The following is a 16,595-nucleotide window of genomic DNA, read 5'->3' as shown; positions in this document are numbered from 1 at the left end:
TGTCCGTAAATGTATATGATATTGTGTGTGTGTGTGTGTGTGTGTGTGTGTGTGTGTGTGTGTGTGTGTGTGTGTGTGTGTGTGTGTGTGTGTGTGTGCGCCATCCTGTGGGTGGCCTGGCTCATGGTGAATATTCCCTTACTGTTTGGGGTTTGTGGGTCAGTGTGTGCAATGGCTCCAGACCTCTCAGAACTGCTGTCTCAGCTGAATGTTTACAACACAAGACAGTAGCCTCTCATTGTAGCTAGCGCACACAGTACGACTTTGTTTCAACGGAACGTTCAAATGTATCCGTTTCAAATGCTCTTTGTGAAATAATAAAAAAACATATCAGTGCTCACTGTGTAGTTATGTGTCTGTTCTGTGTTTGTATTGAATTGCCAGTTTACCCATGACCTGACAACCCTTGCTATATATATTGCATGACTTTACTCTTGGGTCCATGTTGACAGGTAGCCAGTTAGCTAAGAGTAAACAAGTATGTGTCAAAGAAACAGGGAAGGCAGCATTAAAACTGAATGAGAAAGGCCCAACGTCAAATCTTTTTACAAATGTGTGGCATGACACAGGGGGGGAGGACACTGCTTGAAAGAGGTATGCTGATGAGATGATTGTAATCAATAGCAATCCATTTGACGGGTACAAATAAGGAAATAAGGTCCAAGATGAAAAGGTCAGAGGTGTCACATACTGAATCCTTTTAAGAAATGATCTATCACTCCACAGACACACTTATTGACAATCCTAAAGGTATAAGAAAGATTGCCTGCCTCATTAAACATAGCCTAGTCGCGTTGGAAAAAAATTTCCCTCAGTGGAAATATCAGATTAGTGAAATGTATAACTCTGTCCTGTTTAGAATGATGTATCAGCTCACACTCTAAGACATCTGACTGAACTATTAAGCTTCCTGTATAGAGACTGTGCGGAACGCGTCATAATCGGAGGCCACGCCCATCGTGGGGGAAAACAATACACAGCGCTCCATTCACTTTATATTGAATGACACCCGTATTCGGCAAACAAACTTAATAAAAACGTAATACGACATGCCTTTCACAAATACACGTTACTTTCTTTAAAGCCACGACTCTTGTCTGTATATACGAGCTGTTTTGGTGAAAAAGTATTGAGTAATTTTCAAAATCGAGACAAAACTCTTAACTAATGTATGCTGAATGCTAGGCTAATGTTAGCCTTCTGCTGTAGGCTAACCATAGGCTAACCCTCACGGACGGGAAAAAACACCTCAGTATTGAAAATTACTCAATAATTTTTCACAAAAACAGCTCGTATGGACAGACAAGAGTCGTGGCTTTAAAGAAAGTAAAGTTTTTTTGTTAAATGGATGTTCGATTACGTTTTAATTAAGTTTGTTTGCAGAAGACAGGTCTCCTTCAATACAAAGTGAATGGAACGGTTTTCAACGGTTTCCCCCACGATGGGTCCGACCCGGTCCGACCGGACAAAAACACCTCAATATTGAAAACTACTAAATAATTTTTCACAAAAACAGCTCATATAGACAAACAAGAGTCGTGGCTTTCAAGAAAGTAACGTTTTTTTCTTAAATGGATGTTTGATTACATTTTAATTAAGTTTGTTTGCAGAAGACAGGTCTCCTTCAATACAAAGTGGATGGAGCGCTGTTCAATGTTTTCCCCCACAATGGGCGTGGCCTATTTCATGCACTATTATTATTATTATTATTAGACCAACAGAAAGTGTGTTTATCACAATACAGACATCCAAGAGGAGTTCAACAGCTGTTAACAGCTAATTAAAGTGGGTTAAACCAACGTCTCAAATAACTCAACAAATCTAGTGTGGTCCAGTCTAGTCCAAGTCATACTCCCTCAGCTACAGTTGATTTACACTTAATTCAATGCCAAATTGCTTCAAACTGAGATTGGGGAAAAAGGTAACAACAAACAAAAAGAAGCCCTTTGCCACTAATGTGGTCTCCTGTAAGCAACCAAAATACAACAGTCATCTTTTATATTATTTATTTGTATTCAATGTAAAATACATGAAAAAGGAACTTTAAAAATGCTCGTACAAATCATATCAAGAAAAAAAAAATCACATTTCAATATAAATGGAAGACCCAAAGTTTGCTGATCCAGTCGTTTCCTGGGGTGAAACTTGGTGGAACCGTTTTATCCTCACTCAGCACCAGTTAGAAAAGGTGAGCGCACATTGATGTTTAAAAAAAAACACCTTCTTTGAAGAGGAGAAATAATTCTAAATCCTCCGTATGGTCTTAGCATTGCCTCTCTGTCCCTTGTACTTGCCAGCTTCAGTGATATGAGATGTTAAGTGTGTATTAACATGCAGAGAATTACTAATTTACTGAAACCAATTTGAGTGTGTCTGCATAATAAACACCCTTAAATGAAGAGATTTTGTGCAGAAAGAGGGCTACAGTTGTTTACAAGTTCAGTCATTATGACCAAAAATACCCTTTAATTACATTTGACAACTTGCCCTTTATCGTAATCTAATTATGTCATTTTGCATCCAAAGTAATAAAGGCATGCTGCCATAACGAAAATATGTATTATCATCTCATGTTCCCCCACTGTATGAAAGCCCCTGCTGTTTCCCTGGTTCCCTTCCAGGCTCTGAATTAGTTATTTAAACCTCTGCCATTTATGCCAAAAATGAATAGATGTTTAGAATAAGACATTTTTGAGCTTTGAGACATGCAACACTGACACCATGTTGACACATTGTCGACAGGCGTCTTTGAGAGGTGGTTGAAGCTCAGCGTTAGTGTTAGATTTATTCACATGCATATGGTCTTGGGTTCGGTCCCCGGCAAACTGCATACATTTTGCATTGTTGGTTTGTAAACAAGTCACTGGCTTTTCTAAATATGTAATGCAACCTAACCCCCGTTGCTGGCAGCTATTGGGCCCAGCTGTTGCTTATAAAGAAATAGCTCAATAAAGAAATGACATAATTAGTTATTTGTACATGTCCTATATAATTGCATATGCTGTAGATGCATTTCCTGATCCAACGGCCCTACCGGCAGGACATCACTTCACAGTGCCTTTGATAAGGATGTGGCACTGTGTGGCAATGCTGTGGTTTAGGTTTGGTTAGTGTAAGGCAAAAAAACGATTTGGTTATGTTTTGGGTAAGGCAATGGTTTGCGTCCGAAGGGTTATGGTTTGGTTAGGGTTATGGTGAGTGCTCCCATAGGGATGTTATGCCTGGCCAACAAACATGGACCAATGACTTGCAGCAGCTTCCGTTGTTTGATGGATCAAGCGCAGCTTCAATGGCCAGGAGACCCTCAAACCTCTGGCAGACCAGCAACTATACATAGGTTAGGTAAGAATAAGACAGAAAATCTGATGTGGTAAAGTTTTGGGAAATACCTTGGTTTACCTTGGAAGGGTGAGGGTTAGTACTTAGTTAAGGGGATATCTCATTAAAATAGGTTTGATGGTGTCCATCAGAAGAACACATGAAGAACAGGAAAATAGGGCACCCCCCCAGTAGCAGAACTGGTAGAATAAGGGCGCACTCACACTATAGGGCCTCTGTTCTGTGCCCGTGCTCATTTGCATATTAAAGTCTAGAACGTTTGGCTAGTGTGAACACGCCATCCGTATTCCAGCACGGAACAGTTCCTTGACCACGGAACACTTGGGAGAGGTGTGCCAGAGAGAACGGCACAGATGCTAATGAGAAGACACGCGCACACAAACGGATACGCGATGTGAGCTGGATGACGTAGTCCATGCACAATCCTTCTTCCCCACAATAATTGTAAACAATGGCGGCATGAGGTTCACGAGTGTGTTCCGGTACGATAGCGAAGTGGAGAGTTTTTGAAATTTGGGCCGGCGACGGTATTCAGTCGTAGCCATGGTCGCAGCTGGATAAGACCCACAAAAACCCGGAGGTGTTTCGGGCAATCCGCGACTACTGTTGTTCTCCATTGTTGCGCTAACTCTGGCAGCAAGTACGCTTGGTGATGACTTATGTATCGTATTATGACGTGATGACGTATGTATGAAGGAGCAATCTTGCCCAGGCCACGGCCTTTGGGAGCAGTGTGACCACGTGTCAGCGGGGGAGTGGGGAGGTGGAATCTTCCTGCAGCACGGAACAGGCAAACTTGCCTAGTGTGAGTGCGCCCTAAGTAGACCTATCATTAAGGCCATTTCCTTGATGCAGGAGCTGGGAGTTCGATTCCAGCCCAGAGCCCTTTGCTGCATGTCTTACCCCTCCCTTCTCCATTTCCACTTCATCTCTTTGTACTAGCTAATGAAGCATGTAAATGGCTAAACATCATCTAAAAAAGAGCAATAAACTGTAATATCCTAGGGTCCAAGATAGGGTAATTAATGAACACTATTGTCACAATACAGCAGGCATACAGTAAGGCATTAATGGCCAATTAAAACATTAATCAACATGTCACAATAAAGCTTTATATGTCTTAGTCACCGCTTTGCAAATAGCAAATGAGTCAGGTCTGTGGAGCCATTAACTCAAATATATACAGTAGATGAATAAATAAATACACATGTTGCTTCACTGAATAGTATAAAGATGGAAAGAAGTCCAACCACGTTGGTTTTGCCTGAAGTAAAATGATGATGAGATGTTCCTATATACCAACAGTTGTATCATTCTCGTTGACCATTGGCCAGCAGTTATTTTAAATGAGACTTCTTGTCAACCAGATTATTTCAGAAATAAGGTATTTTTCGCAGCCGCCCCTCCCTACACTTCACCCTCGTCTCCCCTGATTGGCTGCTGAAGAGATTCTAAATTTTCTCTGGCAGTAGTTGGACGCTGCTCTCAGCCAATGAGGAGAGAGCAACTGTTGCATTCATTTCCCCCCTCCTGCAGGGTTTCTCCTGCTGCAGCCTCTCAGTCTTGATTTGGATCAGACACGGTGTACTGTGTGTGTCCCAACTGTCGGGGGAAAATTCACCTAAACACTTCTGCATCTCAGTCAGGAAAATTGCATTCACAAACTTTTAGAAAAATAGACATAATTTCACAGTAGCCTATATATACAGTATATACGAGATATGGGGATGTTAAAAGTGGGGCCTCTAAGATATTATTGGAACGATTATTCAATTTGCCCTATGACTTTTAAAATAGCAGCAATACAACAAAAATGTTATGATAATATTACTATTGCCAGCTAGGATATAGAGAGGGAAGAGAAAGTGAGGAGTGAGAGGGTTACTCTAGTTTCCAACGCCCTCCATCGGCAGCGACATATCTCTCTCGCTCGCTTTTTTCTCTCTCTCCATCCCTCTCACACACACACACACACACACATAGTACCTCTCTCTCTCTTTCTCTCTCTCTCGTGTTGCTTCCGCGCGCTCGTTCAGCTTCTCTCACTCCGCTTCCGAGGCTCTTGGAGGGAGGAAGGATAAACGACACTGACTGTACTGGATTTGATGCCCGAAGGAGGGAGGGATGCTAAGGTGATTTACCTCTTTTCTCTCCTGACACACACCACCTGGCCACCACTTCAATGTCTCGGAACCTTATCAAAATGCACTACTGCTCTATCTAGCAGGTTTTTTTTTTACCCCCTCGTTTTCCCCAGTCATCTCTGAAGCCGCTTGGTTGTTGTTGTTTTTTTTCTTTGCCTCTGCGCTCAAGAGAATAAAAAAATAATAATAGGAGAGAGAACATTTTGGGTTTCAGCAGAACCGACTTGGCTCTGATTTCCTTATTTTTTGTTTTTGTTGTACCCTACTCTTTCTACAAGCGCACACAAACAGAAAAAAGAAAAGAAAAACGTGTTTCAATCAGTGGATGTGTTGGACATCTGATAAAAAGAAGTGATACTAGTTGAGAGAGTAGTGCTCGATTTCTGCTGGCTTGTATGCATTGGGTGAAATTTCCTTGGAGAGACGGGCTGCGACGGAGTCTCTCACTTCCAAGGTAAGGACTGCTTGAGTTAAAGGACTGGGGATTTGACCGTTGTTACCTCAACACGGTCCCATTCATCTCTTTTTTTCCTCCCTTTAGTCTGTTTCTCTCTCTCCCCCCCTCACTGTCCGCGCATCTCCTTCTGCGGAGGTTTTAATGAGCGTAAAAAGAGGCGAGAGAGAACGAAGGGAAATGTTTTCGATTCCCGGGATGCTGGGGGAGATTGTGATTCTACTCTGGATTAATAATCCAAACACAGCGTTGTCACACAGACACTGCATAGTGCTTACATGTTATAAACAGGGCCAGAATGCTGGATTTCGTTATGTTTGAGCAACCAGGGAATAATCTACGAGAAAAACCCCTCACACCATTTGCGATGGTAACAGAGTATGAGGACTTGGGTGTGTGTTGTGCTGCCGGCTGTAACAGGGCAGACTTTCTTTGCTCCTCGGGGCCACTGGATGACGGTTGGATGTTTGCGGCTTTCATATAACGCAGACAGTATTTTTTAAATCACATTTCCAGGGCAGTGTGTATTGGCGTGTGTTGGCATATGTGCTCATTTGGTTTGGTGTGTGGGTACGTGTGTGCGCGACTGCATGCGTGTGTGTGTGTGTGTGTGCGTGCGTGCGTGTGTGTGTCTGGCCACGTATAGTGGCTAATCTCGGCGAAGACTCGTTCGCTGCCTCCCGGCGCCCCCGCGTAACGGCAACGCAGAACTTTTCAAGGGAATTAAAAAAATCGTTACTTTTTGGAAATTTTTGATTTGGCCAATTCGCTTCAAGGAGACTCTTTACCCACTTCTCATCTCCCCTTTAACAGTTTCAATTATCACCCAAAACCTAATTTGTGCCCGTCTCTTTTCTTTCGATTAGTCTTCGTTTTAATTTGTTTTCTCACACACACACACACACACACACACACATACACACACACACACACACACACACGCGCGCATGCACTCTCGCAGTCGCGCACACACGTACCCACACACCAAACCAAACGAGCACACACACTGGGCTTTGTATACCGCTTTGTAGAATTAAGAGCTTTAAAGTCCCTGGAAACTCCATACGGTTTAATATTCAGTCCATTTGAATTCTGCGTCCTTGCCCTCTGCGTGTGCGTCAGCGAAACTGAATAAAAATTGCATACAAATCACTTGCCTGTGGAGTCATTGTGGCTCATTCTGCACTCAATTAGGTCCATGCGTTTGGCTTATCGTCCCTGTAGGGGTACATTAGATCTGTCTTTTTTCTCATTATTTTAATTTTATTGTTGCGCAGACATCCAGTCAATTCTATTAAAAACGTGTCCTTGTTATTCGAGTCTGTGAGTTTGCTGCTTTGATATGGATAATTTCGGATGGATGTAGTGCTAAGCCGCTGACTCGTTTGTGTCAGAGAGTGTGTAAGTGAGACATTGGTGTATAATTTGGGCAGCAGCTGCAATTCCGCTGCGTTTTCAATGGGGGACGAGAGAGAGAGAGAAAAAAAAAAGAGAGAGAGAGAGAGAGAGAGAGAGAGAGAGAGAGAGATGCGTTGACAGTCTTTGGTATTCATGACACAGTTCAAGAGTGCTGCTCTCAAGCAAGTAATAATCTCTCTCCCTCTCACTATCCCCCTTTCTATCAATTCCATCTCCGACACTGTTGCGCTATGAAATGCCCCCCCCCCCCTTCTCCCCCACCTTCATCCACCACCCCCTCTCTATTCCCCTCCTTCTGCCTCAGTCTATCCATCTCTCCCCACCCCACACTACCTGCTATATATCGCTGTACTCTTCTGTCTTGTGGGAGCCATTGAGGAAATCATTTGCTGTTGTATTTTATTCGACAGGGGCTTCTTACCAGCCAGCCTTGGTTGGTTTGCACTGCTGCTGTTTCTTGCAGGGCCCATTCTGCAGCCAACCATACAGAACCAAAAAAAAGGAGAAAGGGGTTCTTAACTTCTTGTGTTGCATTCCTAAAGGGCTAAAGCACCTTCGACTCCTCTCTAGTTTGCACGGTTGCAAAAGCGTTGTTGTGGTCTTTTCTCCATGTTTGCCTAGTTGCTGATAGTTTTTTGGAACAGGCACTTCACTGCTTATTTTTTGCCTTCCGCATTTTGCTAATTAGCCTATACAGACCAGTCAACATTGCAGAGAAGAAAAAGCTGCATTCCCCCTTTTATTTATTTCTTGGTTATTTGAGTTTACATAGTGGTCCACTTAAAAGACACATCACAAGAAAATAAAAAAAGTCCCTAATTGTTCTTGTGTTGAATTTGTTTATTTTGTATTATAAATAGCACCCCAGTATCGCTCAATGTGTGCTTTTGTACAGTAGCACAGTCACATAGTAAAACAGTTTGGATAGAGAAGGATTGAGGATCCTATAGGCAAGAAATAAGATGAACCAGAGAGGACGTGAGTGTAGAGAGGAGACATGAGGAAAAAACAACGGGGCAGAGCTGTGAGGGAAATAAAAGAGCGTGACTCCTATCAGAATGTGAGGAGGAGGGCAGGAGAAGAGGGCAGCGTGACTTCTATCAGTACTTTATTTCATCTCATTCTTTTTATGAGAGCCACCGCTGTCTGAGCTGAAAACCAGACCGGCAGCCTGAAACTGTCTCTTTTTTTTTCTTTACTTGGCTATCTCAGAAAGCAACATAATCATATAGCTGCTGCTTCCCCTCGTTTCAGTTCCCACAGCAGTCTGTATGTGTGTGTGTGTGTGTGTGTGTGTGTGTGTGTGTGTATTTCATGTAAGTGATTTTTACATCCGTGTTGGTTGCAGCTTGTATGTGATTCAACATTTGCTCCTTTAGTGTTGTTGTGAAAAGACACAACTAAGCCAGTTAATGCACACTCTAGTCAAGGTTTCAGAGTATGTGGTGTGTGTGGGGACCTTCTTGTATAAGAAAGTGCATGATAACATAGAGTCACCTGTGTTGAAAGGTCCAGTCCAGGTTAGCAGCTATACACAACTATTTTGGTTTCACTTGGTTTAGTTTAGGCTTTTACCAAAGTAAGTTAATATTTGATATATTTAGTGATTTACTAAGTGGAAAGAAAAACATGCCGATAAGCGTTATATGATTAATGTAAAAGGTTCATAACATGTCCATATCTCAGGTTTTCACTTAGAAATCTGACTTAGAAATCTTACTGTGAGCCACTTTTAAATGACTTTCAGGGCCACATGTGTCTTACTTTTGTCACCTTCAGGAAATGTGAAGGATTTAATTGAGAAGAAAACAGAAAAAAAAGAAAACAAAAAAGAAAACTCCCTTTCTGGAACGAGTTGAAAGGCAAAGCTGACTCCAAACACTGCTGACGTAGCTCACCAGGGAGGCGGGCGGGATAGAGGGATGAATGTATTACACTGTGAATAGTCATATTTATATTTAATTAGCCGGCAAGCTGCTCATTCTCATATATCGTTGCAATTTATACCAGTTTCTTCGAAAGTGTGGAGGGAGGGGACAGAGAGAGAGAATAAAAGGGGGGGTACGAACGAGAGAGGGTACCAGACCTTTTATAGGTGACGACAGAGGGAGCTGTTGGGCTTTGCTGCAGCAACGGACGATCTCTGCTTTTTTCATTTTTTTTTCTACTTTCTGTTCTTTCTTTCAAATTCTTTCCAAATCTCTCCCTGGGTGTTTTCTCCCTCTCCCTCTCTTTTTCTTGCTCATTCTCTTTCTCTCCCCTCTCTCTCTCTGAAAAAGCCAGTCAGAGAGATGGAGAGGTAGTTAGGCTCCCCAGGGATGCAAGATTCAATCTGTACGCCCCCAAACACTCACACACACACACACACACACACACACACACACACACACACACACACACACTGAGTCTGTCTGGATAAGCATTGGTCATCATGACTAGCTTCTGTTACTTTCAGATTCACATTACCTCCAGCAGGAGAGAGAGAAAAAGAGAGAGAGAGAAAAAACAGAGAGAGAGAGAAAGGGGGATGGAAGTAAAGAAGCGGGTGGCGTTGTGAGAGTATTAAATTGGTTAATTGCCTCGGCACTATTGTGTTTTGCTTTCCCTCCATTCAGTTGAAAGCAGTCAGTTTAACAGAAAAACTGGTCAAACCTCAGCCATATTCTTTTCTCTCTCTCTCCTCTTCTTTTTTGTATTCTACCCTGTCCCGTTCTCCTTGTCTGTTCAGAACAACGTAACAGGGAGTCAGGTAGATGTTACACTGATTTATCATTTCCTGTGGCAGTGTGCAATGTGGGATTATAACTATAATCTCTGGCCTCAAACGGATTAAATGACAGAGTCGGCAATTAGCGTGTATGACCTCTAATCTTGTTTACCTTGCCCTGGAGAGAGAGAGAGAGAGAGAGAGAGAGAGAGAGAGAGAGAGAGAGAGAGAGAGAGAGAGAGAGAGAGAGAGTGGCTGATTTGTGCATGTTAAAAAGGGGGTGAAGGTAGGTGGGGAAGGGAAGGTATTGGTGCTTGTGAGGAGAAACTGAGACGGCACAGGTGGTTCACTGTTTTGTTGACACAGTCCCCCTCTTTTCCAATAGTATTTTTTTTTAGGGTTGTTTCCCTGCTTTCAACCTAGTGCACACACTGGGATAATATCCAATCCCTGTACAGCAGAGAAGGACAAAGACAATGAATACGTTAAACTTCAAGCTACAATTCAGTCAGCCAGAAGATGCTTTTTCATTTTTTTTTTTTTTGGGAGGGGGGGGGGCACAGTAACCAACCGGCAACAACGTAATCCATGACTGTCCCGTTCTCACTCGTTCTATTTAATGAGGAAAGTGTGAATCATTAAAGTGTTGCGAGCGTAGGCTGAAGAGAGACACACAAGGACTCAGCGAAAGAGAGACAAAACCAAGCAAGACACCACTTACAGTAAGTGTATAAAGAAAAAGAAAAAAAAATGTGTGGAGGTACAGGAACACTCCGACAGAAATCAATTAAATGTTGACTGATTCGGCTTTTTTTTATCACCTCTCATCCTGGGAACATGATGCCAGGAGCTTGCAGCGCCGGAAATGTGTTGGCTTTCAATATTAAAGCTTTGTCAGTTGTTCTCCATGGAGTAGCAGGATACTGCTCCAGCGGTTAGTTTGACCCTTTCGTCCCTACACTTTAAAGAGAGAGAGAGGAGCTAGCTTGTGCACAACATGGGCCGTGTGTGTTCTCTGCCAGACGATCAGGCTGTGGTGGAATTGTGATAACCCGGATCCATGTGAATTCACGACTATAACGAGCAATTTCATCGATTTGACTATTGATGATCAGAATGCAGTGTTGACAGGTATGTTGATCGGATTAGAATGAGAATTGATTCTACAGATAGAGAGCCATATTGATCAGATACACCTTTGTGTGTGTGTGTGTGTGTGTTAACTGATGCGTGGGAGTGTGTGAAAGAGACAGGGCATATCTGTGTAATGCGGTGTAATTTGTTTTCTGTGACAGTTGTTAGGTGCAGTCAGGTGGTTTGTGGTCTCATGACACGCAGTCACATGAGGGAAAGGGAAGCAAGGTTGTTTTTTACGGGGCCAATTTTAACTGCATTTCTGCTTTGGTAGACAGTATTCAGCAGGAGGAACATAAAAAAAACTGTGGAAGATTAAGGAGAGAGAAATATAATGGAGACAAGATGAAGGTCAAGAAGTTAATGACACGCACTGATGTCAGTTTGGAAAGAAGAAAAAAACTGCTCCAAATTGGTGTCAGTCAATTTTGGGGGTATTTTGTTTTAATGCTGATTAATAAATCGCAGCTGAAAGGCTTCCGCTTTGACAGATTTAAGTACAGTAGAGTCAGTGAGGAAGAAAGGAAGAAGGAGGGAGAGGCTAGTTTCTGTGTGCGGGTCAAGGGGAGATTTAATGAGTCATTTGCTTCTCATTATTCAGGATAATAATTAACAGTGTCTGAGTGTGTGTGTGTATGTGTGTGTGTGTGTGTGTGTGTTCATTTTGTATTTAGAGCCAACTATGAAGCGGGCAATGCTAGCTGACTCTCTCTCTCTCTCTCTCTCTGTCTGTCTCTCTCTCCTCCTCAGCCTTCCCATTTTATGCAACTAAAGATTATTTAAATGTTTAATTAATCTCTTGGATGTGTATTTTTAAATCATTTAAGTGATCAAGTAAATAAAAGTGTTGTTCTCAGATTGCTCTCTGGTGTTTTAATTTCACAAATGACTTCAGTAACTAATTTACTATCAAATCCTTTGAATGCATTAATCCCCTAACCACTTTCATTTATCTTTTTTTCTTTCACCTTCATCATTCCACCTCTCGCTCCATCACTTCTCTCTGCAAAACTTGCCAGCATTTGAATCCCACTCCCACACACTCTCAAGCGCACAGGTTTGAACGAGTGTTTGCAGACGGTGTTTTTGTTGATTACCATAATTAACATGGTTATGTTAATTGTAGCAAGTTAATTTTGCTGATGGAACATATTGGTAAAGGTGAACTTTACGGACAGAAGGCTATTGCCTCAGAGTGTAGTTGTTGTGTGTGTGTGTGTGTGTGTGTGTGTGTGTGTGTGTGTGTGTGTGTGTGTGTGTGTGTTTGCAAAGTGTGTTTGTATGAATACATTCATACCGTCTGAGTATCACCTGGAAAAAGATTTAATTTTAATTCACTGGCTGACACAGACACACACACACACACACACACACATAGCGTTGTTGAAGCCAGAAATTGAACAACATGTCATAATGCCTGGAAAAAAAGGGAACACACACACACACGGCCTTAGTGGTCAGCCAAAACAGCAAATGCTGCATAGAGCTTATCTGATTATGAGCAGGGTTAGATAGAGGACTCTGCTTCACTGGGATGGATGACAAGAGAAGCTGATAAAAAGAGAGATAGATAAGTTAACAAAAAAAATAAAGAATAATAACTGCTGCCCTGGTGGCTGACTGTTCTAAAAGAAATGCATAGACTGTGACCTCCGTGTGGCCAACAACATTTGTCATTTATCCCTCCTCTCTCTCATGTTTCCTTTTGTTTTGCCACGGTTCAGACTAACAAGTAAGTGAGGAATTAAATTAAATGACAGTGCAGGGAGGACAGAAATAGCAGCAAAGTGAAAATCCCTAAGGCGGAATGCCCGACAAATTGTGATGATGTGTGACTATACGGCTAGAGAATGGGCTCCGGCGCCTATTTTTAAGAAACAGTCTCACTTGAAATATAAGTGGCTTAAACTCCATGTTTTTATTCCTTGAACTACATTATTTATGTCTGTGTCTTCAGCTTGCCATTAGTGTATCCCAGTTCCTAAAGAAAACTTTGCAGTGGTATTATTTTCTTTTTTACCGAGTTGACAGCAGAGTTATGGCTATAACGTTTGGACTGATGCACCAGTGCAATTGCTTTGGAAGCTGGATTTTTTTCAGAAATGTCACAAAACTAAGAGGCATGGCACCCATTTTTTTTTAAAGCAAGGGCATGATTAGTGTGTTCAGTCTGCGGGTGGATGGAGCTGCTTATTACTTTAAAAAATTACATAATGTTTACTATGAAGCCAACATATCCCAACCATTAAGGGTTAAAATAGAGAAAAGTGTATAGTTATGGAAATGCAGCCTAGTTTACTGCAGTATCACTTGCTTGAACATATGAAGAGGATTCTTAGTCACACATGTTTTAAGGTTTCAAAGTGAGTATGTGCATGTCTAGCATTAACCAGTCGGCACGCTGCCAGGGCCTGCTCTTGATGTCAGAGTAATGCTTTGATCACACTGGGACTTATCTGGTAGTTCTCATCCTCTCCTGTCTCCCCTCCTTACTCACTCCTCTCCTTCCTTCCTTCTCTCCTTCCTCCCCTTCCCTATCCTCTCCTCTCTTCTCCTTGCCTGTCCTCTTCAGTATGCCTCCAGTACGCTCTTCACCTTCTCTCTTCTCTTCCTAATGTATCCTGACTGTGATGTAGATGAGTAAATCACAGTTACTCACCTGAAAAAAGTCCAAAAATAAAGAGGACTAGGACGGATATCTTCTGTATCATGACTTCATTTATAATGCTTGCTAGATCAAGAATTAGACAGTATGGACATCTATTGTGTTTCATCACATAACACATATGTCTACTAAACTAGTGAGTCACAGGGGAAAAAAATGAATTATCAAAAAGATAATAGTGTTTCTGTCTCCTGTGTACCTTCATACACTCTACTGCCACAGAAGAGGCTTTGAGATTATATAACTACTGCCCTAGTCCTTGACTAAACACACACACACACACACACACACACACACACACACACACACACACACGTGCACACTACAAGCTCTGATGTGATGGCATAGTGGCAGATGATGGCTCAACCGAGTGCACATACACAGAGCGAACCAGAGATAACAGCGCACCCTGACACACACATAATTCACACACAAAAAGCCTGTTTTCTTTTCTACAAGACAGAGCATTACTGCAAGGTTGACCTCTTTACCATAATAACCCCTTTCCCCTGGCCTCCCTCTGTCTATGTATGTGTCTTTATTTTTATCGCAGTGCTGTCTCTCTCCATGTTATCACTCTCACTAACTCCCACACTCCCTTTTTTTCCGCATATTTCCTCCTTATTTCTCCCCCCCCTTCTCTCTCTAGCCACACTTGATTGACCGTGACACTTATAATCGTGTAATATGATTGAATATGAGTGCTGCTTCTTCGTTGGAGAGCATTCATTTCAGTTTATACCATGCCCACGGCTTGACTCCAGTATATTTCTTTGCCCGGTGCTCTATGCCCTAATCCCTAGCAATGACTCAAGAGACTTATAGGGCAACAATTCAAGCAATCTCTCTCTGTTGTTCTTTTTTATATAGCCTTCCGTTCTGCTGTATCTGCTTGTTATTATCTTAATAGTCTCCATTTCTCCCACTCCATCCATCTTGATCTCCCACTTCCACTGTCTCTTTGGGTTTGGGTTGCAGCTGTGACTGCAGTGACCTTTTTGAGTGAAATAAGAGGCAGTGTATGGAAACACAGTATAGCCTCCACTGGGGCTGGCTAATTGTTATTGCTGTGTAGATGGCCATGGCTATATAAAGTGGGAGGTGAAAGGAGTGATCGACTGTCATTATCCGACACCTTTCTGCACACCATCAGTCAGTTCCTCTTAACTTCAACCTCAAGATCTGGTGCCAATCACTTTGTATTTACCAACTAGGTGTTAATATGATTCAATATGTCACTTTACTCAACTGATCTGACAGGTTGCAATTTCTGTAAAGATATCCTCAGACATTGAATGCTTATCATACTGGTTTTAATTGACTATAGCATGGCAGCAGTTGTCATTGCAATTCATTTGGAATGCATGCAGATTATCCAGTTGGAGTTATTTTTAAAAATCCAGTGAAGAAGCAGTTGCCTCAAGGCATGTTCATACATCGTGTTTGTTTTCAAGGCTGAGGCGTCACGTTTAACACATCCATGTTTATTTTTATTGTGATGTTACGAAGGCGAGTGCAATCAACACTTGATATTCTACTGGCAAGGTTGAACAAACAAGGTCAAGCCTTGTGTGCGGGTACATGTGTGTGTGTCTGTGTGTTTGGATGTGTCCGAGTGCATATGTCACTCCAATGTGCACATGCATGTGGGCGTTTTCAGAAACAAGTGCTAAGGCTGACCATGCAAGGTCAAAGTGTAGTCTGTGTATATTTGTATGCACATGCCTGGCCGCATGAGCATCGCCAGAACAACACATGGACGTGCTCTAAGGCGCTCTGTCTGCATGTGTCCGCCTCAACTAAAGGTAAGCAATGCAAGGTCACCCTGGGCTCTATTGTCCCTGGGTTTTGACCCTGGGTTTTGACCCTGGGTTTAACCGTGGATCTTGCCTCATGCTATAATCTGAATGACAACAATTTGTCTCTACATCCATAGAAAGACCTGGAACTTCATCCAACGACCGGACCAGGTGCATTAGGTTGAGTTGAGCTTTGGTGGTGAGGGATAAAGTATGTATTATAAGTTTGTAAACTGGGTCCAGTTTGCTGAAAGTCTATACATGTGTACACAGGTGTGTGTGTGTGTGTGTGTGTGTGTGTGTGTGTGTGTGTGTGTGTTTCTGTATCCATTAATCGGTAAATAAATCACCATTTGTCTAGACAGCTGTTTTGACCTTTTTGTATGAGAAATCTGAGCTGATGTTTTATTCACAGAGCATGCTGATATTTTATTCAACAAGGCGATGCACCAATCTCCAGGTCTCATTCGCAAGATAAAAAGGAAAACGTATCAAATTCAGTATCTCACTCTGACACTTGGAGGCGAAAAAAAATCTCCTCTCATTTACGAGGTTTTCCATTTTATATTTATCCTTCAGATACAGAGGTAACAGCAATGCACTACAAGCTGACGTTTTAATGTCTTTTAATTTCGCCTTTAAAAAGACTTCCAAATGTCATGATGGAAAATACCAGAATATGGAAACTGGAATGACAAATCTTGGCTTGATATCAAAATAAATGTTATACTCATTGCACTCTTGGCCCTAATGCAAACATTTGAGCGGCGGGGGGCATCAGGGCTTACTTTTTCCAGATGGTTGTCCCTAGTCAAACGTGCACCAGTTTATGGGAACTACTTTTACAGCTTTGTTGAGATAAGTGATTCATACGGGGGATCTTTGGTTTTGGAGGGGAACTTTGAGAAACCAACAGTGGTATGTGATTGCAGCT

At 42.2% G+C, this 16,595-nt stretch overlaps 1 protein-coding gene across 2 annotated transcripts in view; it reads left to right on the top strand.

Moving 5' to 3' along the window:
- The first annotated feature begins 5,375 nt into the window (after nt 1–5,375).
- cdh11 (cadherin 11, type 2, OB-cadherin (osteoblast)) overlaps nt 5,376–16,595 on the top strand; it is an 84,613-nt gene continuing 73,393 nt past the window's right edge. The window contains exon 1 of one of the 2 annotated variants that reach the window (XM_080037388.1): nt 5,376–5,471. The gene's annotated coding sequence lies outside the window, so the exon portion shown is untranslated. Of the gene's footprint in view, nt 5,472–5,502; nt 5,938–16,595 lie in introns of those variants that run through there. The other variant, XM_080037389.1, reaches the window with a different exon arrangement.

The sequence above is a fragment of the Ammodytes marinus genome, assembly GCF_949987685.1.
Source record: "Ammodytes marinus genome assembly, chromosome: 11".
Lineage (NCBI taxonomy): Eukaryota > Metazoa > Chordata > Actinopteri > Uranoscopiformes > Ammodytidae > Ammodytes > Ammodytes marinus.
The sequence above is the reverse complement of the archived record's forward strand: the minus strand, read 5'-3'. Positions and strand labels throughout refer to the sequence as shown.